The 14,284-nt window shown below is 36.0% G+C and overlaps 1 protein-coding gene across 1 annotated transcript in view; it reads right to left on the reverse strand.

Annotated features, from left to right (window-relative positions):
- THSD7A (thrombospondin type 1 domain containing 7A) overlaps nt 1–13,938 on the reverse strand; it is a 260,490-nt gene extending 246,552 nt beyond the window's left edge. Inside the window, exons 1-3 of the mRNA XM_064411230.1 lie at nt 13,648–13,938; nt 13,113–13,212; nt 3,241–3,322 (exon numbers count right to left, since the gene is read on the reverse strand). The gene's annotated coding sequence lies outside the window, so the exon portion shown is untranslated. The remainder of the gene's footprint in view (nt 1–3,240; nt 3,323–13,112; nt 13,213–13,647) is intronic.
- Between the last annotated feature and the right edge of the window lie 346 nt (nt 13,939–14,284).

The raw sequence follows: 14,284 nt of genomic DNA on the forward strand, positions 1-14,284 counted from the left end.
GAAGATCAGGGCTTTCCAACACAGGGCTCATGAGTAATGTGCTGCCCCAGAAACTTCTTGCAGTGCCACGAGCAACAGTACAGCCAAAACACTAAAATCAAGACATTATGATTTAGAGCAACCAAGAAAATGTAACATTTTTCACAGCAAGGGGCTGAAGGGGGACCAGTGGTGCAACACCCTCCACTGAGAGATACCAGCCATGGACAAATTTGGCAAACGTGTCACAGAATACTTAACTTGGAGTCAGCTAAGCACATGAGGTAACAAAATGTTATAACAGGATTAAAGTTCAGCAGGTTTTAATCCTATTTTGTATTAAAGACAGAGAAAACCTGTAACAAGAATAATTTACTAATGGAAACTAGTTCAGGTCTCATCCAGAGTACAGCATTTTCTGTACAACTTCTGGTTGACTTAAAGTGAAGGTGGATGTTAATCCTATGTAGCAAGGACCCCAAGGTGTGTCACCTTATACCTTCAAGTAATGTACTTATTTTTGTAAAGCTAGAAGAAGCAGAAGCACACAGAAAAGCAAGTCTGTTTCAGCAGATATGGTATATAATGCAAGGAAACAACCACCTCTTGCAGAAAATTGTCCATCCATACAGGAAAATAATTTCTAACTTAAAAGGAAAAAAGGAATAAAAATGCTAGATCTTTCCTCTTCTTACCAACCCAACTGAAAATAATTTAACAAATACTAAATTTTAATCATGGGTTTAGTTTTTAATTATCTCTCACAGAAAAACACAGTCATCCTCTGTCTTAATTATTTTGGTTCTTTCTAACGCCAATAAACAAAAAATATTCTCTCATAAATCAGATTCTTGGACAAGAGAAACTAAAGTTCATATGAATTTGTTTACTTTTTCCAGCAATTTTGCTTTCAGATTAGGAGTTATAGAAAAAATAGCATCACAGAAGACAGGCAACATTTCTTGCTTATCCTGGCTCCTTCTGAGGCCAGGGTAAGAAATGGCCTCAGCCCTCTGAGGTTTTGACTTGGCCTACAAGAGTAACTTTCCATCCTGTGCTTACCAGACTAAATCTAATTAATAAACAGCAAACCACAAGGCACAACTCTTCATAGCTGACAGGCAAGATTAAACCAAGAAAAGATAATTCCCACATGAATTCCTACTGTTATCAAAAATCTTCAGACTAAGCCTTGCCATCACTGCTTAAACTGGAACTCAGATAAAAGCACTCACATCCATTAAACAGGACCATTTCAAGACACATGCAAATATTTGGTTCTTCTCCTGACACGAATCAACACATCTTACCAGGAAAACAAAGTACAATTACAATCTTAAGCAATGCCTTCTAGCTCATCCTTTCCAAAATTAAATGCAGATGCACCCTAATTCAACATTAATTATAATCAATATTACAAAGGAGGTCACAGCATATAAATAGTATTTAAGAAGCACTTCTCTGAAGAAAAGAAATAACAAAACAAAACCCACAAAACCCAAAATAAATAAAATTAAAAACAAAACAGCAAAAGAAATTCATCCAAACTCTGCTTCTCATTGCAACAACTTTCTGCTGGAAGCACTGCAGTGCAAGGCTGACTGGAAGACATTGGCTCAATCTCACCATACATCTTTCCAAGTCTAATTAGATTTAAATGTGACATCCAGATTTCAAACACATTTTAAAAAACTCTCCAAGTTTATTTAAGCAAGGAGGTAATGGTTTTCCTTCAATTTTATTTATTTTGTTAAATAAATAAACAGCCTTTTAGCTCAGCTGGAAAAAAAAATTGGTATAATCCTTTCTGGATTGTTTGGAGAGCCTGATATTCCTTAATACTGTTGTTCAGACACAGCTGAACTCTTTGCTGAGTTTACTCAACAAACAGAGGCTCTTTGACACACTCAGCTGCAGGAAAAACAACAAACTAGGATGTCCTTACCCACCACGGGCTAAGAGCCATATTTTGAATGAGCTTATGGACTCCTAGTGTGGAAGCACATCCAAACACAGTAAGAAGTAACCACACGGAACACCCTCAGTAGAGCCCTCTCAGTGTCTGACAGGCTCCAGGTGTGACATAAAGCAGCATTAATATTGCATACAGACAACAAACCAGACCATAACCCTTCACAGCACGTGAGCAGCTCTGCCCTGGCTCTGAGCCTTCCCTTGACCACAGGCAGGGACAGCACACAGCTGCCAGTGAGTCCCTCTTGCTCTGCTGCATAAGTGCAGGGCATGCCAGTGATGAGTGCACACATGCAGATATTGCTGGCCCTTATACCGTTCCTGTACTGCTTCAAGAAGGCATAAACACCACTGGCTTTGCTGGTGTATCTTGGGGAGATCCAGTCACAGAAATTGTAGAGAGAACAACAAGAGACAGGTGGAATGAAATGCCACTGATCTTCCCAGATTGGGCTTCAGTGATATTTTCCAGTTGCGGAACTTCTCTACCAGACACCTATTTCCAAACACTTTCAAAATTACAGTGAATAGTTTCTAAATCACAATTGTTCCACCTCACTGCAGCAAAAGTTAAAACCACAGAGCCAGAGCTTTACAAAGTTTAAATTTCATAAAAATAATTTGGTTTTATATTCCAGGCCCTCCCCCGCCCCCCCCCCCCAAAAAAATTACTGTCTTCAGGTGAATCCACATTGCAGATGTGGGATTATTGAAAATTAGTTATGATGCCAGCTGCTATTTTTAAGCATTTCTATGTAAGTTTTAGATTTGGGGGCACTCATGCAACACTGATATAATTTTGACAGAAAAAATGGCTACAAAATTAGGAATTGTCTCTGACAATTTTACAAAACTAGAAGTGTCAGGATTAAGCAGTACATATGAAAATTACCAGTAAAGCTAACATTAAACATGTGCTTTTACACTGATGATAAAATCAAACATGGGAGTATATGAATTCATGTATGTGCATATACATACGTGTCTGTGTAAAATGGTATTTTATCCAACATAAATAGACCAGTCATGAGTATCTACTGCCTATGTGTGTGTAACAGCAGCACAAAGAACACAAGACAGAAATTACACAGGAATAAGAGTATATATTGCATTTACAAAGGAAAGCTATTCATTCATTACAAATAATCACATAAGTATAAATATATAATATGGGTATACGATCTCTAAAATATATTTCTTCTATCTGTATATAGAGACATTTACACTTCCATATGTAAGTGAAGAAAAGTTAACTGTTCAAAAATTGGTAATGAAAGAAAAACATACCTCCTAATAATTCAGAATGATCAAAGTTGCAGAAGGCTTTCATACAAGTGTGGAAAGTTGAATTACAGGTGAAATCCACTGCCTATAAACATAAAGTGATGCATTACAAAAATACAACACACAACCCCAGTCACATATAAACAGAGATGGGCTCTATACCAGTTTATAAAAAATGGCATTTTAGAGTCATCAAGAACAGCAATCTGAAAATGCCTCCTTGTTGTCCAGCAGCAGAGAAAAATCTATTCATTTTGGCAATGGGACAGAGTGGGAGGAGATTTAATTGGAAAATATTTTGACAGCAAACCAAGAATCCTCAAAATATGACTTTATAAAAGTAGCTTGAATTCTGATTGTTTTTGTTTTACACCATTACAGAGAAGAACTAGAAAAGACATTAGGGCATAACAACATGGATGCTTAAAGATTATGCTGTGACTTTTATATTAAAAAAGTATCTTTCATCATCAAAGAGAAATGCACACAGCGTGGCTAGAGCAGAGGTCCATAAAATCAAAGGTATGAAAGACAAATTGAGGCTCACAAACTAGAGGCCATTTAATAAAATTACTGACAAGTCTCAAATGCAAGTAACAGGTTTTTTACAGAAGCTTTAGTTTTGTGCAATTCATTATCACAATATACTCTGAAGGTCAAATGGTTAAAATGAGGATTACAGAAGGCAGTAAAGCATAAATCATTAAATACTATGAATGTGTTTCATCTATTGAAGACTGTCAAATTATTCTCTTCTTGTAATCTTGTCACACATTCTTTCCAATTGGAGAACTGTTCTTCAGAAATATTACACAGGTAACTAATGACTGTTAGCTTAAAAATGGTTATTTAAATTATTTACTAACAGATGTCCTTCTGAATTATTAATTTCTCTTGGAAGTCTATAACGCTTTATAATGAGACTAGTTAAATAAATGTTTTAGCTGTGACCTGAGGCAGAATTTTTTTCAAACAGCATCCTTCAGCTGATGAAGCTTGAAACCACATTCTTGGTTCTTCTTGGTATTGTAACCCTCTTTTGGAGTACATGAAGGAATTTTCTACTCATTAGCATACATTTCCATTTATATTTCCAAAAGAAAGTCTCCTTTGTTCATGAGGAAGAAGCAAACAAAAATGACAGAAGTTAATTTTTAAAATGCCTCACAAATTGATTTTACCCAAAGTCACTCTTCCCATGCCACATGCACTGAATTGCAATTGCCTGCCATGCTTAAACTGTGCTTCAGTCCATAAAAAAATATTACATTAGGAAACTGCTTGTAGGGCTAACCACAGTATTACACAGAAAAAAATTATTAACAAAAAAAAAAAAATCACAGAACTAAAGCAACAAAAATGTTCTAATTACTTCAGTTGAATAGCTTGATTTTTCTTTCACATGATTAAAGTAAGCATTGTTAGTCTTCATTGTCGGTACTTCTTATTTAGCAATTGCTAGAAAAAAAAAAAACAGGAAAGGGCTTTTGTTTCATCAGTAGTACTTTATGACAAGTTATGCTGCAAGCATACACAAAGACCCTGCAGCATTCAGATGGGAGGCGTGTAATACCACTGCCACCCATGAATAAAAATTCTACTCTGATACAAAGATTTGACACTAGAAAGTTGATTGTAGCAAAACTATGTAAAAAAACACCTATGTAATACTTGCTCTTTCCCCCAAATAAGTTTGTTTCAAATGAATCTGCAAGTTCACTAAGCAGCTAGGTCACCAAATCTGCTGCCATCCTGACAGATTTAAGGTGCTCTCTTCATGTCTTGACAAGCTTCTTTTGGAAAACTGAAGAAAAAAGTGATAGTTCCAAGTGTTCCCAAAAACTTAAATGGGGCAGGCAAACCTATCTGAAAACCACTACATTATTCTAACACAGACCCACAAAACTACATTTGTTACAATCTGTTCCTTGGAAGATGTTTGGCTAGAAAGCAGCATGATTTAACATATTGGAAATGGTGTGAAGAGAATATAAAACTGGTCTAAAAGGACCCCATGTAAAGTTTTACAGTGTCTTTGGTATCAGCTGATCAGATCATGCCATCATTTTCTGTGTGCTGCATGATTTCTGCACCCACCTTCCTCAGTTTTCAAGTGATCCTTGCACGTGCTCATGAGAAACTTGTAAAGCCTCACTAAGTCAGCACGTAAAACACTGAATTACAACAGAATGCTAGTGGCAGTCAGTGACAAAAAGTCCAAGTGTAAATCTATTTGAACACTACAGTTGTCTCCTATATAAGAAAAACAGATGATATGTCATTATTTTATACAGAAATCTTAGCAAATAAGAGCTACTGGGACTTTGTGGAGGATTTTGAAAGATCTGGAAAAACTAAAAGACGACAATCTAGATTAGCAAAATAAAAACTGCAGTAACTAAGGGTAAATACCTCTTCTTTCTCAATTTTTTTTTGTATTCTTGTGGCCATCTTTCCACTTGGGAAAAGTAGAGACAGTAGTTAAAAAAGCAATACACCAAGTCACAACACTAGCAGGCATCTCCAATGTCACGGTTTTACTAATGCTATTAACAGGGGGTTTTTAATTAAGAACAGATTGAAATTTCCATAAATCTTTCCAACTCATAAACAGACAATGTGTCTTCTGTGATGAACAGGTAATAGCACAATAAGCAAAACATGTGATGTTTTTCTGTGATGTGTTTTCTGAGAAACTGTAGCATATTAACATAGCTGGAGGCAGAGCTCCAGCAAAACACTATTGGAGACTTGTGACACCAATCAAAACAGTAGCACTTTGCAACACAGTATCAGTTCTGTAACATTCTTAATCTTTTTTTTTTTTTTAAATAAAGTTTTACTTCTAAAACGATCAATTCCATTACTGAAAAAGGCAACAAAACATTACAAATCAGAAGGAACCGCTTTTCAGACATACAATGCCTTTTTAATAGACACATGCCTGGCTAAATGCAACTTGAGCCTCCTCTGCTCTTACACAGATAAAATTATAATGAACTTCACTTAAAACTCTCAGATGAGGAAATAAAGCAGCCTCTAACTCACATGCACATTTAATATATGACTCCTTAGAACAAGATTAAGTTAGTGTCCAAACCTCAACATTTCCATGCATAGAAAGAACTTTGCAAGATTCTTTCTTCAGCCCAGTTTCTGAAGTCCCAGTTTAAAAATATAGGTCAAGTTACCTACTGCCTCCAAACTTTCTCAAAGTCAGCTAGTCAAACAGTGCAAGCCTGACCCATTTTGAGTGGGCCCTTCAAAACTAACTAAATAAATTAATCAGGTGGCTGCATCACTTTCCAATATATTTTTTTTTCTGTATTAAAGGTCTCTCTCACATATTAAATATATTAGCATTTGAATTCCATACACGGAGAAGATTGATGTGCAGAACTCACAGGCATTTGGGGCTCACTAGTCAGCTCAAGGTAGATTACTTCTTTATGTGTTTTATTTAAAAATTGCTAGGGTAAGCAAGTATTAATATAAAGGTTGAGCAAAACAGAAAAAAATCACTATTTTTTCTAATGGATCACTATCCATTAGTTTCATTGAAGGAAAACAAAAACGTCAAAAACCAGAATATATAAATTTACTATTAAAATATAATCACTGTACTAATTCCTTCTTTTGACAACCTAAACAATTAAAATTCTTTAACTCAATTCTAGTATTTTCTCTTATTAGTACTTGAAACAAAGGAATAGGCAGCAGCTGGGGACCAACATTCTCTACTTAGTAAAACTGACCCATACACTATCCCATGTGGCAATGTCCATTGTAAAATAATCTTCTTGCAAATTTCATCCAAAATATTTCAGTAAGAAGAACAATATTTCTACACTAAAAGTCCCATTTTCTGAGATTTTTAAAAAATACCTTAATTCTGATTATTAAGCAATATTATTCTGAAAATCACTTATAGGGGTTTCTAGTGATTTCTTGTCATTTTTGGCTTAGCCTGCTTTAAATCCAAAGGAAATGTCATTGCAGCAAAAGATGGCATATATTAGTCCTCTCTAGATTTCTGCTAATACATTTCAAAGTCTTATTTCAGGTACAAATAAGGCAAATTTCTTAATATACCCACCACAGATTTTCTCTGAGGATAACTATTATGAGAAATTTAAGACAAGTCCACTGATAAGAAGAGCTGCTCTGGTAAAAGGACTTTTACAGCCTGAGAAGTGCTATCTATAATCTTGGCACTTTGATCTCTCAGAATATGAACTAATGTATCTGGAATGTAGCTCATTATTAATAGTTAAATATCTTTAAATGAAGCAGCTTTGAAGATCACTTCCAATATCAATAGCTTGCATTTATATAGGGCTTTCATTTTCAAGGGCAATGGTACATGGTCCCTGAAACATGCAAATGGACACAGATTCCTATTTCCATTCAAACACATCATTAAGATTAGAAATATGTATCCATTTTAAAATAAATATAAATGCATCATCTATCAGCTTACATATATTTTTTGAGACTTCAATATATAAGCCTAGGTGACAGCCCAAATATAATCACAGATATTAATGCAGTTGTAGCAATTAATTGTGGAGAATGTCATCCAGTGCTCTCTGCAGAAAAAGTTGTATCAGAAGATGACTTCTGTGCAGAAAATAAACAAAATAACCTTCATTTTTTAACACATTCTGAAAATAAGGGGGAAAACTTTATCTTTTACAGAGGAATCTTCTACAAAATACCATTTTCACTAATTCACTTAATACAGGATAGACATTTCAGTCAATTCAGATCTTCACAGACTCACTTCTGTTGAAAACTCTCTGGTTATATCCTTGAAAATTTCCACCAGGTTATTTTTATATGAGCTACAGAGGCCAGAGACTTTATACCAGACAAAATCACCCCCAAAAAATCTATTGAAGACAAAAATAAAAAGTTTTGTTCAAAGATTTCTAATATAGCAAGCAGCACTAGTTCCCCTTCATTAAAATTTATAATACTTGCTATGCAATATTCCAAAGGTACATTGTATTGTAATTTACTTCTTCCACTTTTACTTCTCCAACTGCACAAATTAAGTTTCACCAAAACATCTAAGGAAAAGAGTCAAGACAGAAAAGAATTTACCACATTAAAAAAAAAAGGCAAACAAAAAACTCTCTGAACAAACAAAGGGTAACCTTTCCTAAACAAACATAGGGTAACCTTCTCCTAAACACCAGTTTATGGTTTCCAAACAGGGAGGGCAAAATCCCTCCAGCACTGAAGCAAAAGGGAACTTCATTACCAGCTTTAATGGTAATAAAGCCAACTTTTTGTTGGATATCATCTCTTGACCTAAGGAAAGCTGAAAGGAGATGAATTTATTACTTATTTAAACAACCAATCTTTTAGCAGTTGATCTGGTCTTTTTAGACACTGTACCTTTGTAAAAGATTATTTTCCCATAATTACTGTAAAAGCATTCCACAACCCAACATTTGCAGTATTGCATCCTATTTCCAAGTGTAATGACCCTCAAAATCCAAGATTGATTTTGGCTCTTTTCTGATCAATACTAATCTCCAAGATATATTTGACTTCACACTGACCGAAACAAAAAGGTCACTATCTGTGTATTAGTCAATCTCCAAAACATTTATTAAATTAATTTCAGAGACCACAAAAGGTGTATTGTTACAACTGTTTCTGTCTGGGATTTCTATCAATCATCCTTACAAAGATTTACATGCAACTGATAATCCATATAATCACATTGTCACTGTAGTGGATTTCTCAAAATGTCTTGATCTGTCCCCAATTATTTTAAGGGGGTTTTTTTGTTTGTTTTTTTGGGGGTTTTTTGCATTTATCTAATTGGAGGAACACCATCATCTTATTTAGTTGCTGGACTACTGGAATCCAGTCTTATACATATTAAAGTCAATGGGAGAATACATCTCCCTTCAGTGACAAAACTGAACTCTTAATGACTTGGAGGGAATATAAAATAGTGCATTTATAATTTAGGTTGCCCTGAAAACAAAGCAGGAGAAGCCTTTTGAATCAAAGTACTTTGACCAGTATCCAATTAAAAGATATTTAAATTTAAAATTCACAGCATCCAGAAGCATATTTCTATAACACTCATTTTTAAAAAATATAGATTTCTGATTAGATCTTTTAATTTACTGGCTAATTTCAAAGTAGGACTATAAAAATTATACATGTATTAAGGCAGCAGATAACATAATAACAAAATTGTTACTGACTGATCTGGGGTAGGCTTCTCCTCACTTTTATTCTCTTTCCTCAAACAAACAAACAAAACAAAAGCATCAAGCTTAGAAAAACACAGTCTCACAGCTATTTTTACTCTGGCTGGGGTGAACATGCCCCTGTTTTGAAATCAGCTGTTTGATGACTTTTAGACTTCCACTTCCATACTGCTACCACCACCACCACTGGTCTTGGGCCAGGGAAGAAAATCAGACTTATCTTTCTCCAGCTGGAATCTACTTTAAATTACCCATGTAAAGTATCTGTCTACTAAATAAAATTACATTAGAAGTAATTTTAGGACCTTTTTCTACCCAAACAGACAAACAAGTGGTCCCAAAGCACACAGGTTACCTAAGCACCCTCCGAGGGACAGAGCAGCATTTCCCAAACTTTGACATTCTGACTCGAAGCAGGGAGAGTACAGCACACACTCTGATATGGTTGCTAATGGATTCATCCAAAAGACATCTCTAAGGAACAACAGAGAGATAAATAGAAGCCTGTGCTATTATCTGAAATGTGAGTAGTTCCACCAGAGATGCTGGCATGCTACACAAAAGTAAAATTACACTCTCTTACACACAACACAAAATGAGAGACAAAAAAGCCAACAAGATTCATCAGACTAAAGGTCTTCTAAACTTGTTGTTTACTTTAAAATTCTGTCATTTTTAGCAGAACTTCAACTCCACAAACTACTACATTCACTTTCCTCACTGCCCTTGGTATGTGAGGGTGACAGAAGAATGTCTAAAGAGTCTATATTTCCCATTTTTTTGGATATTCCTTTACAAAACTGCTCTCATTTGAAAACATTTTGAATATTACGTGTTTTCAGAAGAAATTTATAAGAGTGTATAAGGCCATTCAGAGGAAGAGCCAGACGTAAGCACAGGCTGGGGAGTGAGAGAGCAGAAGAGATTTATGTCCCACTTCAGCCAGCCCAGAGGGCTGCTGAAGCAAAGGGGAAAGAATCAAGAATAGAAAGGCAGGCTGCAAACAATGCAGCTTTAGCCTGCTAAGGAGCAACAAGCAGCTTAAAGCTGACACAGAAGAGCAATCACTCAAGAGGGGTTCAACATTGGCAAGCACCAAAAAACAATGAAGAGTTTCTGAAGCTTCATTATCAAGAGCCTGAAAGGAGAGCTGGACTGGCATGCTGCATGGCATGGCATTTAAAGCTTGGACAGAAGCTAAATGCAAACACTTCCTGGGCACACATAATGCCTTCTGGAAAAATAGAGAAACTCCATCTCAAAACTCCTGTTTCACAACTCATGTGTTCCTACAAGAGGATATTCTCCAAATTTCTGCAAGACAATTTTTTTAAGGGCAGTTCTAAGTTGTTTTCCTGACAGCAATATTCTTTAACAAAATCCTCTGCTTCCCTTCTGTTGATGCTCTCCTGAGTTTGCAGATGGAGTCCATGTCCTACACAGTTTTCATTTCACTTGGTCGAATGAATCAGGACCTCTTTTACCTCCTTATGACCAGACCATCCTATTAGCCCTTTACAGCACCTGACCCAATTTCAGTTATTTCGTCTTGAAGTTGAGTGATCAGAACATTTTCTCTCATCATAAAGGGTGAGTTTATACTATTATATTTATCAAATCTTTCAGAACCCTCTCTACACAGGCATGATAAGGTTAAATTGTGCTTTTCCCACTGCTACTTTATCTTGACCATCCAGATGAGTATTTCCTTTATTTCTCCCCCAAATGTCTATCACAGAACAAATCTTATATAGGTTATATATTCATATATATGAATATGAGGATTAATGAATTAATTACAATATAATTCAAAGACCTCAACTTCAGCAACTTGGATATGAACATCTTGGCCAAATACACATGAGAGGAGATAAGGACAACTGTGGAAAGAGAGACTTGGTTTTCATACATAAATTTCAAGGTCCTATAAATCCACACACCACCAGCCAACCAGAGGAAAGTTAAAGTGGATACTCATATATTACAAAAGTAATTTTCTACTTGTAATGTGCAAATTATTTCCAAGTGGTCTAATACTCACAATTAAGGAAAACTGGCCTGCTGAAACCAAAATTTAAATGGCAAATTGACTCTACTGTAAAATTGCTCATGGTCTGTGAATCGAAATAAATGTGACAACCACTTCTTATATTATTTGGATACCTTCCTTGTATGTGGTAATTTGAGTTGAGGGCACAGTTCTGACAGGCATTCTATGTTTATGATAAACTAACAGCTCAAAGAAGATATTGAATATATTTAGCTCATTAATAGTTTTGCTTCTGAAAGGAAGAATAACTTTTACCTCATCACAATCTATCATAGCAGACTGAAACCTGTGATCTATGTGAATATTAGCACTCTAGCTCATATTTTCCTGCATCTCCTCCACAAGACATTCAATTCTGGTTTCAACCTCTCTCGGGTAAATGTCTCAAGCACAAAATAAAGTAAACAAAGAAGCAAGAATTTTTTTTAATTATTAAAATAAGAAATTCTAGACTATCTTTTATATTATCTACACATTTACTTGTCAGTCTAATGAAACAGAACTGGAAAAGGTAGACTGCTATGGATAAAGATCAATTTAATACAGTTTTGCAGCTGTTAAAACAAAAACTAAAATACTTTCTTTTCCTGATTACATTCCAAGTACATTTGGGATATTGATTAACTATCAATTAAATGCGATAAACCAATGACTTACACCTTTAAAATTTAAAGCAGTCAGGAAAACATAAGTCAAAAAGTAATTCACCCTACACATGTTGACCTAAGGAATTACAAAGAATGGAAAGCATGGAATTTCAGTACTTCAACTACTTGAATTATTTAATTCAATAAAAATTTTAGTACCAAGTACAATCTACTCAATGAAGTTCTCTTTTTCTACTGCCCACATTAGTGTTTCAATAGGATCCAAATAAAGACTTTGTTGTTCTCTTGTGGATTTGGATGGCAGGCCTGACTGCAGCAATCCTAGATCCCTCCCCCACAGCTCCTATGGCCAGCTGTGACAGATACACTACATATGATTGCTGTAATATATGGTACACTGGTGTGATATATAGCCTATAGAAGTGTTATGTCAGAGTATTATCACTTTGTCAGCCTCCCACTATTCCTCCTTGTCATCAAATGCACAATGTGGGAAGATAAATGTGGAATCCAAGTGCCTAACCACAGCTGGAATTTCTGGTATTTTGTACTACCCAGGAAAATGAATTATAAAACATAGAAATAATGTGGTAGTTGCTAAAGATGCACTAAAATCCTTAGTTTACAAAGGCAAGCTCCTGACAATATTAGGACTTAACCTGTTCCAAGGAGACAAAGTAGTGATGAATAAGAGCCCATATCATCTCACCAGAAAACCTGCATTACTCCAGAGTAGTGCCATAAAACCAATGAAACATCTGATAACTTAACAAAAAGAAACATCTCTACAGTCCTTCTGAATCTCAAGTCAGAACAGGCCTCACAAAGTTAACCACTCACATAAATCAGGATTTTTTTAAAAATACTTAAAATCTTCAAATTATTGTCTTATTATACCAATGGCCTTAGGAGAAAGTGAGTCATTCCAAAATAAAGCCAACAGTATAGCTGAAACAGGAACAAGTCATGGACAACTCGTACCTAAGAAAATCACCTGCTCCCAAAGCACAGCATGATGTTCCCAAGTAACTTTTATAACATTTGTCCCTGAATGTCTTCCAGATGCTCTCAAAGAGATCTCCTAGAAAAAAAAAAATTACTTTTTCAAAAGAGTCTTTGGAAAAAGTGAACTAAAGTCAGGAAAAGGACAGCATAGGTCCTGTGACCTATACATAAGCAGATAATTATTTTAATATGTTATCTTACACATATTAAAACTAAAGGATGACATGGTCAGTGTTCAGAAAGTGGACATTTTTAATGAAGTATAAGTCTGCTAAACCAACTTTCTTCAGGGCAGCTTCCCAGTGCTGATTTATAAATTGTTAAATGTCGCCACATCCGAAAATTCACTCAGAATTAAGCCTCCCAACCTTTAGACATAAAGTAGTTCATACAACACAGAAAGCCACACTCATAACCCAGAACCACTTTTTTTTCAGTTTCCATAATAACACAGATTTACATTTCACTTAGGCTGAATTATTAAAAGGAAACACACGTGACCTGAATTTACCTTTATGCCAACAGCCTTTACTACAAGAGTTATTTTCTTTTTTAATTATATCTTGCTCATTCCTTTTGGTTAAGAGAGCTCCAGAAGTTGTCTAACCGTACGCGGTATCAGACTGTCCCCACGCCCTCTGCTCTCTTTACAGATGCGTCTTCGCTACTCTTGCAACATCAGCTTCGCTGGTCCCGTTACAAAACGCAGCAGCCGCGCGTCAGTGCCAGCGCTGAGCGCTCCCGGGCACGGAGCGGGACTTCGGAGCGTTTAAAGGGCGCAACTACAACCCCGCTCCTACAACACGCACAAATTAACCTGACAAACGACAGGGTTGGTTTTTTTTTTTGTTTTTGTTTTTGTTTTTTTTTTTTTTTCTTAAAATAGCAATTATTTGCTTTCACAAAGCACCCTGACAGCTTTAATCCCGGGCCAAAGGCTCGCTCACGGGGCGCTGGGCAAACCGCATCAGACGGCCTTTTTACTTTTTATAGGCATGGCTTCACGTCACGCCTTTTTGCTTTGCCTCCCCACCAAGAGTGCATCCACAGCCAAGCAGCCGCTCTAAGAGCGCTAAACTCTGCGTGACACCTACAAGAACCCCGAGCAAACAGATTTCCCAGCCCGGCCCCTTGGCAACTCCACGTCG

Source organism: Passer domesticus, chromosome 1 (assembly GCF_036417665.1).
Source record: "Passer domesticus isolate bPasDom1 chromosome 1, bPasDom1.hap1, whole genome shotgun sequence".
Taxonomy (NCBI): domain Eukaryota; kingdom Metazoa; phylum Chordata; class Aves; order Passeriformes; family Passeridae; genus Passer; species Passer domesticus.